Below are 24,107 nucleotides of genomic sequence, written 5' to 3'. Positions count from 1 at the left end.
ACTGCCTGCCAGGTTTAGGAGATTTGCTCTGATGGAGAAAACTGTAACCTACAAATTTGAAGTGACACAGTGACTGTGGGAAATAAAAACTACACTTTGTCCTCCTTATTTCAGACTCAATTGTGCCCCCACCCACCCACCCAAGTTCTTACATAGAAGTTCTAACCCCCCAGTATCTCAGAGTGTGACTGGATTTGGAGTCTTTAAAGAAATAATTAAGCTAAAATGATGTCATTAGACTGGGCCCTAATCCAATATAATTTGTGTCCTTATAAAAAGAAGAGATTAGGACTCAGGCACACACAGAAGGAAGACCCCATGAGGACACAGGGAGAAGGAGGCCACCTGCAAACACAGGAGAGGGACCTCCAGAAAAAGTCAACCCTGTCGATACCTAAGCATGTAGGTTATGACAAGATGTTGAATATAGATCCCTGTGCTATATAGTAGGTCCTTGTTGATTATCTATTGACATTTCATAAATAGTAGTGTGTATCTGTTAATTTCCAGACTCCTAATTTATCTCCCTGCTATCCCCTTTGGTAGTTATAAGTTTGTTTTCTATGTCTGTGAGTCTATTTCTGTTTTGTAAATAAGTTCATTTGTATCATTTTCTTTAAGATTCCACATGTAAGTGGTATCATATGATATTTATCTTTCTCTGAATTACTTCACTTAATAAGATAATCTCTAGGCCCATCCATGTCCATGCTGCTGCCAATGACATTATTTCATTCTTTTTTATGGCTGAGTGATATTCCATTGTATATATGTACCACATCTTTTTTTTTAACATCTTTATTGGAGTATAATTGCTTTACAATGGTGTGTTATAACAAAGTGAATCAGTTATACATATGTTCCCAGATCTCTTCCCTCTTGCATCTCCCTCCCTCCCACCCTCCCTATCCCACCCCTCCAGGCGGTCACAAAGCACCGAGCTGATCTCCCTGTGCTATGCGGTTGCTTCCCACTAGCTATCTATTTTATGTTTGGTAGTGTATATATGCCCATGCCTCTCTCTCGCTTTGTCACAGCTCACCCTTCCCCCTCCCCATATCCTCAAGTCCATTCTCTAGTAGGTCTGCGTCTTTATTCCCGTTTTACCCCAGGTTCTTCATGACATATTTTTTTCCTTAAATTCCATATATATGTGTTAGCATACGGTTTTGTCTCTCTCTTTCTGACTTACTTCACTCTGTATGACAGACTCTAGGTCCACCCACCTCATTACAAATAGCTCAATTTCGTTTCTTTTTATGGGAGTAATATTCCATTGTATATATGTGCCACATCTTCTTTATCCATTCATCTGATGATGGACACTTAGGTTGCTTCCATGCCTTGGCTATTGTAAGTAGTACTGCTGTGAACACAGGGGTGTGTGTGTCTTTAACAATCAGTATCCTGATGAAGATACAGGACTGTGTTGACTGGCCACATGCCATTTGCCCACAGTGTTCTGGACGCTCCTCTGTGCTGGCCCCACTTAATGATCATAATAAACCTGTGAAGTCAGTTCTACTATTATCTTCATCTTAAAGATGTGGAAAGAGAGGCGCCCAGAAGGTCGTTACCTCGCCCGTGGTCATGTGGTTGGAATGTGGTAGGGCCAAGATGCAAACCTAGGGAGGCTTGTCGAGTTCTGGAGTATTCTTAACCACCACTGTCTGAGCTCTTGTAGGAGGAATCAGGGTGTGCGTGTATTTGGGTGGCTAAAGTTATGAACAGATGGGTAAAGAGATTCCCAAGCTCTTCAAACACAGGGAGGGAGGGAGAAATAGGCTCATGCTGGTAAAGGACATCCATCAGTAACACTGGACCCATTGAAACAAATGAATTTTTAATCAGGTGGATATATTATCATCAACATTGTTTTCTTTATTATTGCTACTGTTTTAATACTAATAATAGTAGCTATCCTTTATTGAATATTATTGGCAAAAAATAGCACTAAACGTACATATTTATTTATATAAATATAAGCTAGTTATTTTCAGTCCCATTTTAGTGATAAATAAACTGAGGCTTGGGTAAGTTTTTTCACCTAAGTCCCATTGCTGTTAGGCTAAACAGAGATCCAACAGAATAGCCCAGCAAATAGAATGGTCCCAGGAAACTTCAGCAAGAGGTTGGTGAGTCCAATAATGTGAGGGGAAGAAAGCACACAGTCGGGAAGAGGCTACCCCAGGCTCTCTCCTCCTGATAAGTCCTGACTTTCAGGCTCATCAGAAGAGGACCCACCATTGCTCTCTCCTCCCTGTGACTTCATGCCACCAGCCCTGTAATAAGTTGTTGATCCAAGACATGCAGGTTGCCGAGCTTTTAAATGCAAACTTCTCCCATGGCTCGGTAAAGTGTTGATTTAACAAACATGGGATCCTATACTATACATCCATCATTTATGCCTTAAAGTGAAATCAAAACCTGCCTTTATAACTAACAGTTAGAATTCAAGAAATCCATTAGTAAAAAACTCTGCTAGTGAAAACAAGACGTTAGAGTAAGGGAAAATATCTTTTATAGTCCTAACTCTCAGAAGGCTAGAATATTCCTTATTACCTTTTTTTCCTACATTTAAACTTGGTTTTCTAATTGAAACCACTGTGCAGTCACAATTGTGCTTTCTGCTTAATATTGTCTTAGATCTATAGTATTCCCTAATATAATTTTTAAATAGAATTTTTCATCTGTAAACTATATAGCTACTAAACTAATGCTCCACAATTAGAAATTTTCTTCTTATGGTTTATTTAGATAATTTGCAACTTTGTGGGGTTTTAAATAAGATTGAGAAGAAGAACTTTGTGTAGAAACATCTATGCTATTTAAGATCATAACCTCAGAATACATTGTAGATGAAAAAGCCCAGGCTTGGGAGTTTCACAGATCTGGTTTGAATCGTGGTTCTGCCCCTCTGCAGCCCTGTGGCCCTCACGACCTCCTTATTTTAGATAATGTCCAGGAGCCTCTGTTTCTCATTCTTCAAATGGGACTCTACTACCTACCCCATAAGATTGTTGTTACTGTCTTTTTGAAGATTAAAAGATACAATGGCATTCGAAGTTTCTCAACATAATTGTAGTTAGGTACTTCACCAATAGTACATATATGTATATTAGTATTATAGTATTATAAAGTAGGTTCCTCGAAGTAGAGCTACTGAGTGAAAGAGGATAACCTTTTTCAGCATCTTGGTACCTGTTAACCACGTTGCTTTCTAAAATGTGCATTACAGTTTCAAGTGAATGCAAATGCATTTTAAACACTGTGGCTTTTTGTGCATTTCTTTAGTTGCTATAAATTCTACATGTTCCTTAACTAGTTGCATTTCCTCTTTTGTGACTTGTCTGCTCATACGTCCTTTGAATTGAATTAAATTCAATAAACAATTACGTAGTATCTCATTTGTGTCAGTACCGGGCTAGGTGTTAGAATCCCGGGGACGGATGGGATACAGTCCTTGCCTCGCTGAAACTTTTCAGTCTAGTGGGAGAGAAAAACAAGCACGGGAATCAATATAACTCAGTGCTATACACACAATTAACAGGCATATGGACAAGGAAAGAGGAGAGATTAATTCCTTTGCCAATTTATCTCTGGATGCCTTAGCAGTTTTTAAAATTGATTTGTGCATAGTTGACCCATTTCAAACTGATGCGCATTTCTGTTTTGTGTCATACATGCAAATGAAGACAGGGACCCAACCAGCGGATTCTCTTACTTGTCTTCTCTCTTCCAAAAGCACGTCACATTTTCTTCTACATAAATATGTGAGACCATGCCTCACCCTTTGGAACCCTACAAAGTGGGGTTGACAAAGCGAGAAGGAGGGTAGAGATTGCATGAATTAAGCAAGCAGAAACACCATTTCCGTAGTCTACATTTTCATATGGCGTTCTAGAGGAAATAAGATAGTAACTGAAAAGAGGGCCCTGGAAAATCAAGTGGGAGCCACCTGCATTGCAAAGGTGGGATGAAGGGCTTCATTGAATTTTTAGAGACACTTCTGCTGACACATTGTGTGCAGATTTCGCAAACAATTCTATTTACATTCAGAGAGGCAGAGCAGGTGCTGAAATAAGGTGAAAAGAAAGTGCCGTGATTTACATATTATGCAGACCTTGGAAGGAAGGAAGGAAGGAAAGACTTTTTGTTCTCTTGGCTTGACTCTGGGCTCTGGCCATCGTTAAAGAGGCCTTTTCCAAGGTGGTTATTGATCATTAAAAAAAAATTTCAAAATTTAATTTAGTTTTTTATTGAGATAAAATTGACATAAACATTATATTAGTTTCAGATGCACTACTTAATGATTTGATATATGCATATATATTGACATGGCCACCACAATAAATCTAGTTAACATCCATCACCACACAGAGTTACACATTTGTTTTAATTCAAAAAATATGTTAAAGGCTCCTCTAGAGTAGCCCTACAGTCTGACCTCTTCAGAAGCTATTAAAACCAAGAGCCTCTAATTAGGGTTTCCTGGGATCTGAGGTCCTCGAGATTTCATCTTTAGGCCACTTTCAGAATTCCTTAGGGTGACGTGGATCTCCAGATGACCCCAAGTCCGTGCACATCTAATTCAATACTCACCGAGCTTAATCTACTCATTGTTTATTAAGCGCTGACATTTGGAGAATGTAGTTAAGGCCTGTCATACATTTTACATTTGAGGGTAACTGATGGTGGGATTTTAAGGAAGCCAATGAGACATCTGGTTTTCTTTCCACCCTTGGAACCAATTAGGAGAGAGGAAAGAAAGAGAAAAGAGGAATGATGGAGATCAAAATATCATCTTTTTATGACAAAGTCTCAGTTTGAACCCCAGAACCAGGCCAAGCTGCACCCTGCTTAGTTTACCACACAGATGACAGCAGACCCAAAGGACATGTTCCCTGCAGGCAGACAGATGCCAGCAGGAGAAAGGACAAAAAGGAGATGTGCTACTTTCTTCTCCCAGACTCACCTCTCGTCTGAGGTAAAGGAGGGAAGGAGAGAAAGTCTGCGGGTCTTATACTCCAATGCAGGGTTTCTCAACTGTGGGACTAATGACATTTGGGGTCGGATAGTTCTTCATTACAGGGGCTTGTCCTGTGCATTGTACGAAGCTTAGCAGCCCCCCTTGTCTCTACTCGCTAGATACATACCACCGCCCCAACCCCCAGCTGGGACAATCAACCGTGTCTTTAAGCATCGTCAGATGTTCCCTGGGGAACAAAATTTCCCCCAGTGGAGAATCACTCCTTCGATATAAGGACCCTCCAAATGAAAGAAAAGCCCCGGAGCGGGAAGTTACAGCTGCAAAATACTCTCCAGGCAGCATCCTCCACAGTGTCCCTCCTAATCCTAGCAGTGGGATCCTGTGCTCCATCCCAGTTCCCTGTTTATGCTGCCTCTCTCTCATTTTCTCCATCCTCCCTTCTTATAATTGTTGTGACCTGTGGATGGTTGTGAAGACAGCAGCTACCTGGCTTTGTGTTTCCTGAGCACCTACGTGTACCTCTTTACCCCTCCCAGTGTCTGGCACAGCCTTTGGCATAGAAGGGCTTTGTGTGTGTATGGTGGTATTGGTATTAGAGAATTCTTTTCAGATATTGGAAGAGAATTGGTGTGAATGTTTTCTCATATAAATATTTAGCTATCAATGTATTTCCCCCAAATCATTTTATGCCTTCATCTGATCTGCCAAACTCACAGATCTTACCCAGCGCAAAAAGTAGGGACTCTTGAAATAGCAGAAAGAATAGCAAGTGATTGTCTTAGCTGAGGTGCTGGCTCCAAGCCCAGTCCTAGCAGAAAGTATCATTAAACAGTGATAATAGTCGTATAGATTGCCTTCCTCAGTTTGATTCCTCTCAAAAAGTGTTTTTAATACATCATTCATATGCCTTTATCTTAGATTCAAGCTATGATCTTCCAGTTATATAAGTAGCTAATTAGGATTACTTAAAGGGTGATAAGTAACTTACTTTGCAAAGCATGTTCACTTGATACTGTATCAATAATTGTATAAGTTATTTCAGGAATTAGAGCTAATATGTAATTAATTACAAGAACCTTGTTCATATCACCCAGAAAGGAGCTTCCAAGGGGATCAAGTTATAAAATCAGTGTTCTAGTCCAAGGCAGAGAAATATGCATTGCTTTATTTATTTCATGCTTCTTAGTTAAAAGATGTAAGAACCTAGACACGGTTCAATAACCCTCATTCCCCTCGGAAGCATTCCAGCACTAGCCTCAATGTTGGGCAGTTCTGGTTGTCAGAACATTCTACCTTTTGTGGAGGCAAAAACCTGCCTTAACTTCTTTCTTGAGGGTCTGGGGGCCTGGAGTACATTTCATCTCCTTACGCATAGCAGTCATTGCAGGACCTTCAGAATTCCTTTACCTCAGTTGTTTCGAATTTTCTTTTTGTCATGCCTCCACCATCTTTGTTTCCTTCTGTTATGGGCTGAATTGTGTCCTCCCAAAATTCATATGTTGAAGCCCTAAAACCTCTAGTTTCTCAGCATGTGACTGTATTGGAGATGCAGCCTTTTAAAGAGGTGGTTAAGTTAAAATGAGTCGTTAGTTTGAGGCTCTAACCTAATCTGACTGGTGTCCTTATAAGCAGAGGAAATTTGGACACAGAGAGAGACAGCGGGGATGTAGGTGCACAGAGGAAAGACCTCGTGAGCACACAGTGAGAAGGTGGCCATCCACAAGCCAAGGAGAGAGGCATCTGGAGAAAACAACCCTGCCAACACCTTGATCTTGGACTTCTAGCCTCCAGAGCTGTCAGAAAGTAAAATTCTGTTGTTGAAGCCACCCAGTCTGTGTTACAGCAGCCTGAGCAGACTGATACACCCTCTCCCCACTCCTGCCCCGAATCCCCCGTGAGTGTGAGTGTAACTTGTCAAGGTCCTGCCTCAACTTCTGTCTGTATAACAATAACACCTGCCCCGGGAGCTGACCGGGGTTACAGGAGATAATGGATGGCTTCAGGCATGGTACTGAATGCATGCCCCTCTTGTTAATGTGACTCTCATTCCTATCATTATATGATCTTTGTTTAAGTAACTAATGAATTGTTAAATAAGACAAGGTTAGGGCCAATCCAATGCCACTTCAGCGTTTCTGTGAGGTTGACTTTGACCCTTTCCTAAACTCCCCTTCAGAGATTCATACTTGGGGCTCCATGATAGAATTCGCTTTGTACTATTTCCTCGTGGTATCTGTGTTGGGCTTCAGTAATCATGTGTGGGTTTCATGAACTACGTTGTCAAGATGATACTGTAGCCATCCCAAAATATGCAAATGAAGGTAGCACTGATTTAGAAGCTGGTATTGAGTCTGGTACTAGGCTCCAGTCACCTCCTCTCCTGCACCTTCTTGCTAGCATCTCACGCCAGGTTATTCTATCTGTAGAGACGGTCACCATAGGATCAAGAGAGTGCCATACTGTGGTCCCAGGGTGTCCTTGATGGGCTGTGTGGTCATTATTTCCTCCTTCTGATCCATTTAAGGTTAGAACTATTTTGTCTTTACAAATAAGATTGGATTTTTTTTTTTTTTTATCAAACACCAGAAAATGCTACAACTGGCAATGTCTTCACGCTCCCTCTTGGGAATGAGTGATGCCGCCTTGGTTTAATTTAAAATGTTCCAGTAATAACTTTCAGACGTTACAACTCAATTTGATTTACAGAAGTCAGCATGAAGGGAATATTTTAAAAGTCTTACTCCTTTACGTTTAAAAGTGTTCTGCAGGATTGATTTGGCAACAGACAGCTACCCACTCCAACCCTAACCTTCTAGAAAGGATATGCCTCTAGGACATTTCTCCAAATGAAGTGTCAAATCCGAATCAAGCCAAATTTCCAATGTGGGATAATGGACTCTATTTTATGACCTTCTTCTGAGCCCCAGGGGTGCTTGGGCCCATTACACAGCTGGCTGGTGTATATTAAGTTTATTACTAAAGGGACTTGAGTGGCAGTGGGGTTTCTGCTCTGTGAAGCCTGAGCCGCATTTCATAGGTTCTGGGGTTATTAATGGTGCATCTGGTTGCCTTGAGAATGTTCAAACTCCATTCTGTTATGAATACTTAAGAGTAAGGAGAATGTGATTCTTCTCTTTTTAGAGAAGTTTCTGTCACTCAGCGAATCCATTCTACTGCGATAGGCAAACTGTCAAAATTAATGAATTCCAGCTGAGCTTCGGTCCCTTAAGGGGAAAACCTCATGCAGTTGTAAATTAGCATTAATGCGACAGTGTATTTTGAACATGCTACATTTTCAGCATGGATTCGGGCCTAGAGGATGTCTTTGGAAAGAAACCGCTCTGGAAATCGTGGTTTTTGGTTTGGTGTTTTCAATCCTTAAGCATAGTTTTAATTTTTGGAAGAAGTACTCTATGGTAGATTATTAGGATTTTCTAGAGAAAAAAAAAAAAGAAAAGAAAAAGAAAGAAAAGAGTAAATAAGAACTGTAATCAAAGACATTTCCGTGGCAGAGTTTTCTTTTTTTCGTGTTGTGTTCAGTTTTAGTCTAAGGATATCATTCCTGAGACTCTATCTGAAGGTAAAAATTACAAAGACGAAAAATGACAAAGACTTTGAAATGAGCCCCAAGAAATACAGTGTACCTAGCTAAGCACATCTTACTACGAGCATCGTAGCCCATTATTCTGCAATGATGTCCGGATCAAAGGTGGCTAACTTGGGGACTTTGAATCTTCAGGAACTGAACTCAGAATTGTGGGTGCCTTTGCCCCCCTTCAGAAGGGAGAGTGCAGGACAAGTCTCTCATTCTCAGAGGGTCCTGAGCCCACAGCCCCTGTGTAAATGACTCCTGGATCAAACCCCATGTGTCTTCCTCACTACAGGGTTCAAAGTTCAATATGGTTTCTCATCCCTAATGGGAACATAGCGATAATAGCTACCTATTCTCATCCCTAATGGGAACATAGCGATAATAGCTACCTATTCTCATCCCTAATGGGAACATAGCGATAATAGCTACCTACAAGATTTGTTTTGAGGATTCGTGAAGTCTTGTATTAAACCACTTAGCATAGTCCCAGCACGTAATACATATTCAGTAAATGTTAGCTCTTCAGTTACACCCAAAACGAAAACAATAATAATAGATATAAACTAAATTTGAAGTTTAATAGTACATTTGGTGACACTCTCTGGCTAGAAATGAGGCTAGCAAAATGCACAAGGAGAGAGTACAATCATGTCGTACACAGATACACCCCAGCAAGTGAAGGGAGCACACTCTCATCTTTGTACTGCCCAGAACACACAGCCTGAGATCCTGGATAACCAACCCCCTTCCACTCCCTGTGCCTCTGTCTTTTCCCCTCCTACGGTGTGTAACGAAAGACCCTCTGGTGACTTAATGAGACAGTGGGGGGAGAAAATGCTTTGGAATAAAAGCACTTTGGATAAAGTGTTCCATAAATGTACAGGTGGAATCATGAATCATTTGTAGTCAAACATTCATTTTAAGATGTTATATTTCACTGAGATTTATTTACATACACAACACAACACCACACACACACACACACACACACACACACATATGTGCCACACCACGTGGCTTGCAGCATCTTAGTTCTCCAACCAGGGATTGAACCCATGCCATGGCAGGGAAAGTAGTGAGTCCCAACCACTGTACCACCAGGGAATTCCCTATCTACTTATATTTAATTGAGTTTAATAGAACAGTCATGTATTTAAGAAATGTTTACTGAGATTCTACTACATGCTAGAAACTGTATAAGGAATTGGAGATTTATCAGGGAGTAAAACCAATCCACTATCTACTCTTTAGGAACTGAAGTTTTAAAGGGAGGGAGAGACAGACAATAAAAAAGGATAATAAATAAGTAAATGATGCAGGTGACAAATGCTGTGGAGAGAAGGTGCAGATGAGGGCAGTTGGGAGTACTCACTGTGGTGGAGACAACTTGAGTTAGGGCCTCATCCAGGGGGCAGTGGCTCAGCAAAGCCTTGAAAAGGCAAGGGAATGAGCCAAGCGGTTTTTGTGGGAAGAGCCATCCTGGGCAGAGGGAGAGGAATGTATAAAGATGCAGAGATCAGAGCCTGTGGGGATGCTCTTGACGATAAGAAGGCCATGTGGCTGGAGTGGAATGAGAAAGGGAAAGGAGCAGGGGGTCCCATCTGAGGGGGAACAGTGAGCCTGTGTCACAGAGAAAGATGGTCTTTCATGTGAGAGAATGGGGGCCCTGGAAGGTTCTGAGCAAAGGAGAGAGAGGACCTGACATGTTCAACTGGACCACTCTGGCTGATGGACAGAGCGTAAGGGTAGGGGGCAGTGGTGGAGGCAGAGAGATCCATGGGGCAGCACCGTGGCAATCCAGGGGAGAGAGAGCAGTGGCGGTGGGACCAGAGAGGTGACAAATGGCTGACTCTGAGGCTATTTTGAGGGTGCAGCTAATGGACTTCCTGCTGCAGTGAATACAAAACATGAGAAAAAGAGGGGCATTGGGGAGGACCCTGAGCATTTGCTGTGAGCAACTAAGAGTGGATGGTCATTAGGTCCTTTATTTAAAAACTAATATTTTATGGATAGAATATTTTTGTATGTACCTTGTGTGGTTCTAATTTATCTCTTTCTGAACCCTTAACAAATGTGGAAGAGGAGGAAGGTAAAGCAAACTTCTTGAATGTGATATGTTAAGAATGTGGAATTAGGGGGAGCTTCCCTGGTGGTGCAGTGGTTGAGAGTCCGCCTGTCGATGCAGGAGACACGGGTTCGTGCCCTGGTCCAGGAAGATCCCACATGCCGTGGAGCGGCTGGGCCCGTGAGCCATGGCCGCTGAGCCTGCGCGTCTGGAGCCTGTGCTCCGCAACGGGAGAGGACACGACATTGAGAGGCCCGCGTACTGCAAAAAAATAAAAATTAAAATGAAAGAATGTGGAGTTTGGGATTAGCAGATGTAAACTATTATATAGAGAATGGATAAACAACAAGGTCCTACTGTATAACACCGGGAACTATATTCAATATCCTGTGATAAACCATAATGGAAAAGAATATGAAAAAGAATATATGTATGTGTATAACTGAATCACTTTGCTGTACAGCAGAGATTAACACAACATTGTAAATCAACCATACTTCAAAAAAATAAATTAAAAAAAATAAAAGAATGCTGGATCCCAGAATATGGGTGTAACTGAGTGGACCAGGAGATTAAGGCAACAATTTACCAGGGTCCCAGTCAACAGATTTTTTTTTTTTTTTTCTCAAGTCTTAAGTGTTTGAGACTTGCAGTTAAGGCTCTGTAAGTGGGCTTTCTACATCTTACATTCCACCAACGAGAGCTGTCGGTGTCATTGCGCTCCGTGTTGGCTGACATAGGGTGAGGTCAGACACGTTGACTCATGCGTGTGGAAGGCATTGTTGAACATGAGGGTTGGTTAGGGCTGCGTCTTCATGTGATTGGAATGAAACACAGTCTCTAGAGAACACATTCACCTACCGATTTTGCTTTCTGCATGTTTTTCCTTTCTAAGCTTTCTTCTAGTATTCAGATCGGCATTCTCAGGTTCTCTGTTTACACTGAAATATTTAATTTTTTAGGCTCAGATATGTATTTAACTTAATTGTTAAATTGGGCTATGAATGCCCTCCCTCCTTACCTTCTGCTATTTTTTCCATATAATCATATTACCATTTGGGGTTAAATCAGTATTTGGGGTTTGCACTATTATAATTATGTAAATATTTATACATAACTCAGCTACAGCTGAGCCACATAGCATATTATAGACACTTTCCTTTCTGTGATGGCTTTGTTTGTTCCCTAGGGTTAATAATTACTTACTTTTTTGTTTACTTAGTTTTCACTGCATGTGTAATTCATTTCCCAAATTCTCCAACAGGACAAAGTACTCCTTTTAATACATTCAGATACATCAGGGTCTTTGAACGTTTATTTATTTATTTTTTCAAAACATCTCTCTGGGAGCCTTCTTTCTGCATCAATCTGGACTAGTTTCCACTATTCAGTTGTTGTCTTGGAATCCTTCAGAGTCACTCTGGAAAGTCTTTTTGTTTCTCATCACCTGTGTTTGAGCCTCTGTTTCCTGTATATCATATATTCCTCTTTCTTAGTTTGCTGCCTTTTTATTCATCTTCCAGAAGCTTTTGGAATAGGGTGCATGAGAGGTAAAGCTTTTGACTTTGCATTGTCTAAAAATGTCTTTGTTCACTTGCTTAATACTCTGGGTGTAGAATTCTAGGTCAGTCTGACATCTTTTGCTATAAATGGTCACACCGAGGTTGAAGAGCTGGCCCTTGGCCTCCATACTGTCGTAGATCACAACCTGACAGCAGCTTCCAACGGTGGAGAAACCCCAGGAGGATGGCACTTTTTTGTCCCAAAGAAGTGCCCTTCCTACCTCAGGGGAGACCTGACTTAGGTTATATTTAAGTGTTCACTGCATTATCTATGTACTCGTTGCTGTGTAAGCACATGGTATACAGGAATGATAATGTCCCCTTTGCTTCATCCAAGGTATTGGTGTTTTAGCACTGAACAAAGTCACATAGATAGGCAATATCTTGAAGAAGCAAGGGCAGAAAATGCAAGAATGGATTAAGTGGTGTGAAAGTGCAGAGGATGGTGAAGTCCGGTGGGTACTGTGCAGTGTTCCCCAGTGTTCTGTGGGAAGATAGAGGGTTGTATCATACCTGAAACCCAAACACGGTTTGTTCCCATCACTGCTTTGGAGATAGTAGGCATTGCTGGTAACACAAAATAAATGAACATCTATGTTCCATCCCTGTTCACCCACCTTGCCCCCGAAACTCCATTACAATGACAGTAAAGAAATATAAACATCCTAAGGATAAAGAGGGAGAGAGATAAAATAATGGCAGTCATAAGATGCCAGTGATGGTAGATGAGTGTTTTAACACACTGGAGAAAACTCAAGGAAGTCACCCAAGGGGAAGGCAGACAGTGACCAGGTTTCTGACTCAGGCTGGTGAATCAGAGGGGCTAGACTAGAGTCAGTCCTCTAAGAGTCTTTCTAATTCAAAAGATTGTTGCCACTTACAACTCAGGGTATATTTGCCATTATGAGAATAACCATTCATTTTAGCACTGAAACACAAAGTAAAACCCACACACTACCTGAAAAAAAAAAGTACCTTAAAAAGTAGACTTAATGTAAGTCCTTAGACCAGAGCAAAATGGAAAATTGAGTGCCCCTGAGCATGGTGAAGTTCTAGCAAAAGAAAATGATGCTGAACACTGCCATAGTCAATGAGATTAAGAAGAATGCGTGTTTTATTTTATTTTTATTTTTATTTTTTTTGCCGTATGCGGGCCTCTCACTGCTGTGGCCTCTCCCGTTGAGGAGCACAGGCTCCGGATGCGCAGGCTCAGCGGCCATGGCTCACGGGCCCAGCCGCTCCACGGCATGTGGGATCCTCCCGGACCAGGGCACAAACCCGTGTCCCCAGCATCGGCAGGCGGACTCTCAACCACTGCGCCACCAGGGAAGCCCAGAACTTGTGTCTTTTTATCATTCCACTTCAGTGCTCTCACTCAACACCAGAGTTTAAGATGTCTCGCAGGACTTGGACTTTACATTTTTCTATTGAGGTACCATTGTGGTCTCTGCTTTTAATTCATTTTGTTCTTTTTAAAATTGTTTTTTTTTAAATTTTTTCTTTTTTTAATTTTTATTTTATATTGGAGTATAGTTAGTTAACAATATTGTGTTAGTTTCAGGTGTAGAGCAAAGTGATTCACTTATACATATACATGTAGCTGTTCTTTTTCAAATTCTTTTCCCATTTAGGTTGTCACAAAATATTGAGCAGAGTTCCCTGTGCTCTACAGTAGGTCCTTGTTGGTTATCTCTGTTAAATATAGTAGTGTGTATATGTCAATCCCAAATTCCCAGTTTATTTTGTTCTTTAATCATAGGATAGGTGACTCATTAGGCTTCAATGAATTTCAATCTTTCCCTCCCATTAATAGTCTGATTTTATTGTTGCTTTGTTATTGTGCTTCTAATTCCTATTGCTGTGGTTTTGGACATTCTCTTTCTGTAATTTTTCCCCTCTCTCCAAGCCTTTTAATCTGCAGGAAGCAATTCTGTTGACATTATTATGATGTCAGCTCCATTTCCCACTCTCTTTTTCTGATGATTTCCTTAATTTATAATTCCTTGTGTGAATCTGCACTTATCCCTCATTCTTCATTAGTTTGTTCTATATTTGTTCCCACATTTCTATGCTCCCTGATCCTAAGGAGTTATTTACATCATTTTGGTTTATTCATGTGCTTTGCTGCTTGTGATCATAAATCCCAGAGAGTCTTCTGTTTCTTTCAAATCACTAGCCACTTTCGTGCCTTTTGAAATCTTTGAGCTTAAAATGTAAGTGCGGGAACATAGCAAACTACACACGTATTATTCATTACAGAGGCTGCATTCTTCTCTGAAACTGTACACGTAACTGCCAGCAATGTTACTGAGGGTGACTTTCATTCATCTGAAGGGACAGCGAGACTTCATCTCTAAAATGAATTCCCTAGACACACATGGAAATAATTCTCTAGAAGGATATTGGAAACAATACTTAGACATTTTATGGGTAAAATATTAACATTTTTCTTATTTTTTTTCCTCCAGAGATTTGTAAAGCACATAGCAAAATTGAACTTTTTTTCTTCCTTATTGAAAAATCAGCACACATATTGGATAAAAAGAACATTCTCACACAGAGTAGCTAAAAATCTCATAAATGTGTTCTTCTTATAATATCCGAGAAAGTCTTCTTTCAGCTACTAATTCTTGTTGTCCCTTAACATCTTTATAATGGAATTTAAATTAAAATAGATGATGCATATGAAATACAGATTATTTTTCCTTAAAAGGAATCTTTTAGCTATATGTGGTATGAAAACCATATTTTTTTAAAGATTTATTTATTCATTCAATAAAAATTTGAAGGCTTCTATTGTGTACTAGTCTGTTCACTAAATACAAAAGAATAAGGTTGCATCCTCTATATGCCGTGACACTCTTGTAGATTTCAACAGTGTTGGAGACACACACTAAACAACTAAGCTGAGACTATGAATGAATGAAGCAAGAAGCTGACAGGTAGGGCATGGGGTCCAGTCTGGGAGGTAGAAGATCAGGGATAAATCCCTAAGGAAATGGTGTTTAAGCTGAGGGTCAAAGCATGAGTCTTAATGAGTTGGGTGAAGGATGGTGAAGTATTCCAGCAAGGCATTCAGTATCTGTTCTGGCTCTGAGGTGGGAGTGGGTTTCCCAAGGCACTGAGGAGGCTGGCCTGGCTGGACCCTAGCAAACCATCAGTATGAGGTAAGATTGAATTTTTTCTATGCACAATTTTTTAACATCAAAATATACAAGAAGGCAGATAAAATCTCAACAAAGAACACTGATATATCAACCCAATGGCAATCAGCACTAAAAAAGAAAGAAACCCAGTTCTCAATTTTCCTTCTGGATTTGATATTCCTCCCTCCAATTCTAGCAGAGTTGCTTTATGTACTTTGAAGTTTTTATTAGACACATAAACATTTAGGATTGTCATGTATTCTTGAGTTGATCACTTTATCATTAGAAAAAAATCATCTTAGTAACATTCCTTATCCTGAAATCTACTTTGATATTAGTGTAGCCACTCCAGCTTTCTTTTGAGTAGTGTTAGCATGGTATATTTTTTTATCCCTTTAATTTTAATCTACTTGGTTTTTTTTGTATTTAAAATGGGTTTCTCCTGGATTACATATTATCAAGTCTTGATTTTTCATCAATCTGACATTTTCTGCCTTTCAATTGGAGTGTTTAGGCCATTTATATTTAATGTGAACACCAATTTGGTTAGGTTTAAATCTACCATCTTGATAATGCTTCCTATTTATTTCATCCACTCTGGTTTATTTTTCTTTTTGTGTTAATGGAATTTTTTTAATGATCAATTTTATCTACATGAATGGTTTAATATCTAAGTTTTGCTTTGTTTTTTAAGTGTTTGCTTTAGGGTTTACAATATAAATCTTTAAACTAACATGGCCTGCTTTCAAATAATATTACAACACGATGTACAGTAGAAGAAACTTAAGACAGTAGATTGTCATTCTCTTCCTCCCACCTGCCTTCATGCTTATATTGTCATTCATTTTATCTCTCTATATATGTTATACTCCAAAGTACATTATCATCAATTTTGCTTTAAACACTAAATTGTCTTTTGATTATTTTTTTAAATGAAGAAATGTGTTTTGTATATTTACCCATATATTTACCATTTTTGTTAGTCTTCATTATTTTTGAGAAGTCAAAAATGTCTATCTGGTAACATTTTCCTTTTGCCTGAAGGACTTCCATTAACATTCCTTGTACCGCTGATCCATTGTCAATGAATTCTCTAAGTATTTGGATGTTGGAAAAGTCATTTTTATTTTGCCTTCATTTATAATTTTTTTTTTTTTTGGCTGGGCATAGAATTTTAGGTTGGAAGGTTTTTTCTTTCTAAATAATACTTTAAAATTTCTTTCTCTTCACTGTCTTTTGGCTTGCATTGTTTCTGATAAGTCTGGCATCATTCTTACCTTTCTTTCTCCACATGCTATGTGTATTTTTTTTAAATGGCTGCATTTAATATTTTTCTCTTTTTTACTAGCTTTCCTCAATTGAATTATGATGTGTCATGGTGTGATTTTCTTTGTGTTTCTTCTGTTTGGTGTTCATTGAATTTATGGGGTATTTGGGGTTCTGGCATTCCTTAAATTTTGAAAATGTTAGATATTAATTCTTTAAGAAAATTTCTGTCTGACCTCTTCCCTTGTGGAATTCCAATTATACATATATTAGGCCACATGATATTGTCTCACATCTCACTGATTTTATGTTTACTGTCTTTAAGCCTGTTTTCTTTGTCTTTCAATTTGTGTAGTTTCTATTGCTCTGCCTTCTGGTTTATTGATATTTTCTTCTGCAAGGTATAATCTGCTATTAATTCCATTTGCCTGTGTTTCATTTTATATAGTGTATTTTTCATCTCAGGAAGTTTCATTTTTGGCTATTTTTATAGTCTCCATTTCTCTCATCAGTATTCCCTTGCTTTCCCTTACCATCTTGATGATATTGGGAGAATATTTATAATAGCTATTTTAATGTCCATGCCTGCTAATTCTATCACCTGTCATTTCCGTGTCTGCTTCTATTGAATACATTTACTTCTGATAATAGGTCATATTTTCCTGCTTGTCTACTTGTTTTATTGGATGTCAGATATTGTAAACTTCACATGATTGATTATTGGATTTTGTTTGTTTTCATTAACCAGCATTGAAATTTGTTGGTCATGCAGTTAAGTTACTTGAACTCAATTGAATGCCTTCTGGAATCCATACTGGGATCCCTTTTAAACTTTGTTATGATGAATTTGGCCCCCACGGTAGTGGTCATACACTTCTGAGTACTCTATCTGGTACCCCATATATTAGTTCTTTCCTCTCTGGATGGAACATGAACTAGTGCCTCCCCTGAGCTTCAGGAATTTTCCAGCTGCTCCTTTCTGGTGTTTCTTTGCAGCATCAGTAGTTTCCTCACACACCTGTAAATATCTGTCCACAGCTAAAGACTCACCAAAAGGAAACTTCTTCAGATTGTTGGAGTTCCCTCTGCACACAACTTCCGTCTCTTTGCTTTGTAAATCCAGTGTGCTTGGCCTCCCCACGCTTCAACTCAGAAATTCCACCAAGTTCTATTTAGGTTTCTCCTGTTGGGATGATTTGTGAATTTTCTCCAGGCATTAAGCTGGATGCTAGTGGGCCCCATCTCATTTGTTTCCTTCTTTTACAGCTTACTGTTTTGTATTGCATGAATGTTTACATAGAAGAGGGTAAATCCACTTCCTGTTTTGTTTCATTTTGTTTTATCATGGACAAAGACAGAATTTCATAGTTTTAAGTTCTGGGTCATTATGAAGTTTTATCCAATTCTTATTTGGACAGTTCCGTTGTTGCTTTAGTGCTGGGGAATAGATAGAATGACTGAAATATATTAGAGTTAAATGCACAATTGCTGTAACATATGAGCATATTTTTATAACCTAACTTGGAATTATTTCATAGACGTTTGGAATGCTTTCCAAGTCATTATGAGACCATCCATTTATCTGCTTTCAGATTGTCTGATCAAGATGACACTAAATTTCAAAGCATTTATTCAAATGTGAAAACATTTTGGAGTCTCAGAATCAGCTAAGTGTTATGCTTTCTAGATAATATTTACCTGAGGCTTAGGTATATTCCTTTTCATTTGGGAAGAGCTTTATAGAAGCAGTTCATTTTACTAAGCATATACACTCACAGATTCCTATGAAATCAATAAAATTATTTTGATCCTAAATGGTATTTTCATTCAAAATAGATATACTCAATTTGCATGTTTTCTGATCTCTGTGAAGCAATTGACACAGTTGAAAACGGCTGGTTGACATTTCACAATGCTGTCCTTTTGTTTCTAAGGCATCATTTTCTCTAACATTTTGGCTACTTATCTCATAACGTCTTCTTTATCTTCATGATGTTTCTCTCTTTTCCCATTTCTTTAAAATATTTAATTTTTTAAAAATATTTAATGTTTTAAGTCAAGTATAGAATACATACAGAGAAGTGTGCATTTCACAGAGTACAGCTAAATGAAATTTTCATCAGCTGAACACATCAGTGTACCTAGCACCCAGGTCAAGAAAATGAACACAGACAGCATCCTGGATGCCGCCTCATGCCATTTCTATTCTCTGTGTCCACCCCATGAATTACTATTATCCTGGCTCTTAACATCATAGATTAGTTTTTCCTCTTTTATGCTTGGTATCAATGGAATAATAATGTATGCACTCGTGTTGTGTCTGTTTACTTTCCTTCAACTTTATGGTTGTGGTTTCATAATAGTTTTGTAATTGTAGATTGTTCATTCTTATTTTTATATAATGATTTGATGTGCAAATATATAACAATATATTTATCCATATTTTACTACTGATGGATATTGTGAGTGGTTTCCAGTTTGGGACCCACAAATAGTAATGCTGTGAATATTCCAGTGTGTAATATTTATGAGCATATGCATGCATTTCTGTTGGATAAATACCTATGAATCGAATTGTTGAGTCATAGGGTAGGCCTAGGTTTAGCTGTAGTAGTTCCTGAGGAACAGTTTTCCATAATGACCTTATCAATCAATTTACATTCCCGCTTGCAGTGAATGTGTTTCATGTTGCTTCACATCCTTGGGACACAATATAGTCTGTCTTTTCCATTTTAGTCATTGTTGTGTAGTGGTAACTCTTTGTGCTTTTAATTTGCATTTCCCTGATGACCAGTGACATTGAGGTTTTTTCTTTTTTTCATGTGCTTGTTGGCCATTTAAATATTGGCCTTTGTGAAGTGACCCTCTAAGCCTTTTGCCCATTTTTAATTAGATTATGGTTTTCTTATTGACCTGGAGGAGTTCATTATGTATTTTGGGTGCAAGTCCATGGTCAAATATCCTTTGCTCACTTTTTATGTATTAACTTTCCCTGAGGATCCATCTCTATTTTTTTTTTTTTTTTTTTGTCTCTCCTTGATATATCTCACCCAATGATGGGCTTCAGCTTCCTTGACTGTGGAATCTCTGTCTGAATCGGAGATCTTGCACTCCGATTCCCAGCTGGCTAGTGGTTGGCCCCGAAGCAGTGCCCCCTTAACTTCAGTAGAACTGGCACTGTCATTTCCTTCCCCCAGCTGGCTCTGCCTTGTATGTTCTCCATCTGCGTTCATAGTGTAACTATGCAACCAGGCATGCAAGCTATTAAATTTGGATCACATTGACTTGTTCCTTATCCTCCCTCACTCTCGTTACTTCTGTGCCCTGCCCACACTTTCTGGCCGGACCATATCAGACACACCTGTAGAGTTAGGCTCTCTCCTCCCTTCACGGCACCAAAGCACCGGAGGGCCTGGGCCACCCACAGCAGCCCAGCCAAACTTCCTGCCTCCAGTTTTCATCCCCACCCCCACCCAGCGTTCACTTTCCAAAACGACAGTCTGGAAAATTGCTTGTTCTGTGTCAAAACTTTCATTGACTTCCGACTTTTTAAACAGTTTTATTGAGATGTAGTTTACATACAGTAACATTCATCTGTTTGTACAGTTCAGTGGGGTTTTTTTTTTTTTTTGGTAAATTCAAAGACATGCACAACCTTCATCACAGCTAAGTTTAGACCACTGTAATAACTTCAGAAAGACACACTGCGTCCTTTAGCTGTCACCCTGCTCCCCAGCCCCTCACCTCCACCCCTAAGTAAACCATCCATCTACTTTCTTTCTCTATAGAGTTCCCTGTTCTGGACATTTCATGTGCATGTAATCACACAGTACGTGCTCTTTTGTGACTCACTCTTTTCACTGAACATAATGTTATCAAGAGTTGTTCATGTCTGTAACACATATTAGTATTTCATCTATCTCTTTTGCTGAGTAAAATTCCATTGCATGGATATACCAGCTTTTGTTTATCCATTCTTCAGTTGATGGGCACTGGAGTTGTTTCCACATTTGTCTAGTATAAATAACACTGCTTTGAACATCTGTGTACAAGTTTTTGCATGGACATGTGCATTCACTTCGCTTGTGTGTATGCCTAGGAATGGGGCTCCCTCTTGTCCTACCGTCTTCAGAATTAAGCACATGCCTCTTAGCTTGAGATCTGACACCCCTCATGATCCAGACTTTATAATAAGCTTCTGAAATAGAAGCTCCCAGGATCACCCTCCAAGCCTCGGTCCTTAGCGTGTCCCACGGCCTTAGCAAGCGCCAGATACTTACTAGGTGCTGAATATGTACGTACAGAATAAATGAATATAAAGAACCTCAAGCTTCCTCTCCCAAATCTGTGTCACTGTTGGTTCTGCCCTCAAGTTCCTGGTATCCAGTGTCCTCTCACTTCTCTCCTGCCTATGACAACTCAGTGTCCTAGTATGTTAATGCCTCTGCCTAGAATCTGTTTTTCCCTCTCCTTTGGGAATCTACCCTTATCTTCCCCAGGTTGGGTTAGTTTCTCTATCATTTATGCATCTGTAGCACTTTGTTGATAACTCTGTCACAGCATTCAGCAAAATATATAATTATCGCTGATCTCGTTACATGACCATGGTACCCTCTAGACCAAAAATTCCTTAAAAGCAGTAGCATGACTCCTGCAAATGTGTGTAACTGTGACCTTGCACAAGGCCTGGTATATAACAGGTGCTCAATAAATACTGTCACATGAATAACTGATTGTATCATTGCTTCCTGCAAAGTTTCTCCCATGTTTCTTCTTTTCACTTTGCCGTATGTGGATTTTAAAGAAAACAATATTGACTTATTTTTCTTTTTAGTGTAACATTCTCCTTTATGTTTGTCATGGGAGTCTTGGTTATACCATCTGTTATAACGATAAAAAAATATGGAGAAATCTGCAAACGAAGAAACAATTCTCCAAAGCCCCTTCCTTTTATGCCCTTAGCGTTCGTACGCCAGGATTTTATACCTTGAATCTCACAACAAGATTCTGCCAAGCATTTTGTTTAGCTCTCAGTTAATAAACTGCAGTTATGTTCAAGGAACTTTCACACACACACACACACACAGACACACACACACACACACACACATACACTCACAATTCACATTAAGATTGCCCATGCCCTTACTGGAGGGAGCAAATGTTACCGTATTTAAAGTGCATTCAGCACTTTAAGTACTATTATTTAAGCAGATGGATGGTCCCTTAGATGGAAGAAATAAAAGCTGTTGGAATATAGTTTGGGTTTTCTTTTGCCTGTGACCATATGATGTGTATCTTAGAAAGTGAGTTTATGTTATGTTATTAAACCCAGTGGTGGGAAATAGAAAGACTAATGTGAAATATCTAAAAAATGTAAGGAGAAATGACAGTAATCCCCCATAGGTCACTTATCTCTTTAACTACTAGGATTAAACATTTGTTTTGCATTTTTCTCACAGTCATTTAAATAATTTTATAGGCTGGCTCTTAGAATGTGGTTGACAATAGAAAACTATATATTTAATTAAGAAATATTTCTTACATACATTCACATTTTCGAAGACTGCTATTCTTAACAAGGCCACTTTTAGGACACAAGAGAATAAATTCAAATACGACTAAATTTTACTTAGTTTGAATCGCCTACAATTCAGTTGACAGAAGAGTAACGGGGGGTAGGGAAAAAAAGAATTGAGGTGGAATTAGCCTCAAGAGTGACAGTTACCTCGTTCCTAGCAATATGTTTGGGGTGATGTCAGTTTTCTAAAAAGCTCAAAACCACAGTGCTACTATCAGCATTTTTATTTGAGCTGAAAGCTACAATGTTCAACTATTAACTATGCTTCTGGTCTGAACCAATTTCTCAGTTAGCAATGCTTTCCATATTCTGATTTATGGAGCATTGCTAAAGGCTTTAGTTATGGTTGGGGAAGAAAACCATCAAACAGTTACTACTTGATGAATACCCCTGCCTGTCTTCTCTTAGAGTAAATCTGTCACTTTTACGAAGTGTAGTTTTCTCTGCCATTTTTTGACTAATGGAGTTCACTCTGCTGCCAGCTCAGAGATAGGCAGCATGGGCTGTGGGCAAACTCGTGGTCACCGCTAGTTACAGAGACCAAGAGAAAGCAGGTAGCTCTCCAAGTAAGCTATCTGGAGTAGGGCAAATCTCATGAACACAGCTTGCCCACGATTTGGCTTCGTACAATAAAGGCAGCCATGCAATGAAATAAAATCTTCATCAGGGAGGCTGAATCCTGGCTCTGCAACCTCCTACCCTGAATCCTTGCTTCATTGACAGCCCCTCTGAGTCTCCACCTCATCCTCTGTGGAGCAGAGCCTGGGCTCAACTGGCAGGACTGCTGTGCCTAGGAGTAAATGAAATAACACTTCAAGTCTCATAACATTGCCTGACATGGCTTGGGCACTCAGTAATCGTTACTCTCATCTCTGCCCAGTGAGATTAATTCCAAATGTCTAGGGCTTCTTTACTCTCTTGTGACTATGTGACCTGGTATGCATTTGTTCTTAGAAAGCCATATATAAACACCAGTGTCTAAAAGGTAGGTCTTCACGACATTTATACACCTTTTGTTTAATATTTGGATTCCAGAAACTGAGTTTCTTTGCTTCATGTAAAGGACACTCTACAACTGTAAATGAGGGCAATGTAAGCAGTCAATAAATGCATGAAAATGTTTGCAGACACTTTATTTGTGGTAATTAAACTAGAAAGAAGTAGCCCAGGTCAGGGAACTAGTTAAGAAAATCACATTATATAAATTGTGCAGGTGCCTATAACTTATCGTCTGCCCCCCATATCTGTAGTTCCTCCACATCTGAAGATCCAACCAACTGCAGGTGGTGTAATACGGTAGTATTTCCTATTGACAACAATCTGTGTATAAGTGGACCCATGCAGTTCAAACCAGTGTTGTTCAAGGTCAGCTGTACTTAACGAAGTCTGTGAAACATGGCATTACGTGTACGAAACAGTGTTATGAGTATGAAACAGAGTCTGTAAAAACTGCATGTTTCATGTGTGCACATTATGATATAGTGTAATTATATAGGCATGTAGGTGGATGGGCCAGAAGAGGAAAATCGGAACAGAATCTGCCATAGGCTGGTGGAATTGAATGATACTTTGTTGAAGTTCTCTTTATCATTGCAACATATTTTCAATAAAAAAAATGCATTGTTGATTGGATTTGATTTTCAGAAAACCAACTGTCCTTTTTAAAATGCTTTACATATGATCTTCAATTTTAATTTTTAAAATTTGTGGCTAATTTCATTCAACGTTAGCTCTCAATGTACCTTTCAACCAGAGCAATTTGATCCTAGCAACCGGATCTAGTTATTCAGTCATGTAGCTGCTGCTTCTTCAGCCGCCACGGGATGTTCTGCTCTGTGCCCCAGGTAAATAGTGTGAGCAAATGACAACGTTGTTCTCATGGGCCTTACCTTCTAGAAGGGGAGA

The 24,107-nt window shown here is 39.3% G+C and overlaps 1 protein-coding gene across 1 annotated transcript in view; it reads left to right on the top strand.

Annotated features, from left to right (window-relative positions):
- The window catches only part of DSCAM (DS cell adhesion molecule), a gene marked incomplete at its 5' end in the record, with an annotated part of 740,232 nt that overhangs the window by 100,426 nt on the left and 615,699 nt on the right, over positions 1–24,107 (top strand). The gene's annotated exons all lie outside the window — the stretch shown is intronic.

Source organism: Phocoena phocoena, chromosome 4 (genome assembly GCF_963924675.1).
Source record: "Phocoena phocoena chromosome 4, mPhoPho1.1, whole genome shotgun sequence".
Taxonomy (NCBI): domain Eukaryota; kingdom Metazoa; phylum Chordata; class Mammalia; order Artiodactyla; family Phocoenidae; genus Phocoena; species Phocoena phocoena.
This window is presented reverse-complemented; position numbering and strand designations above follow the sequence as displayed.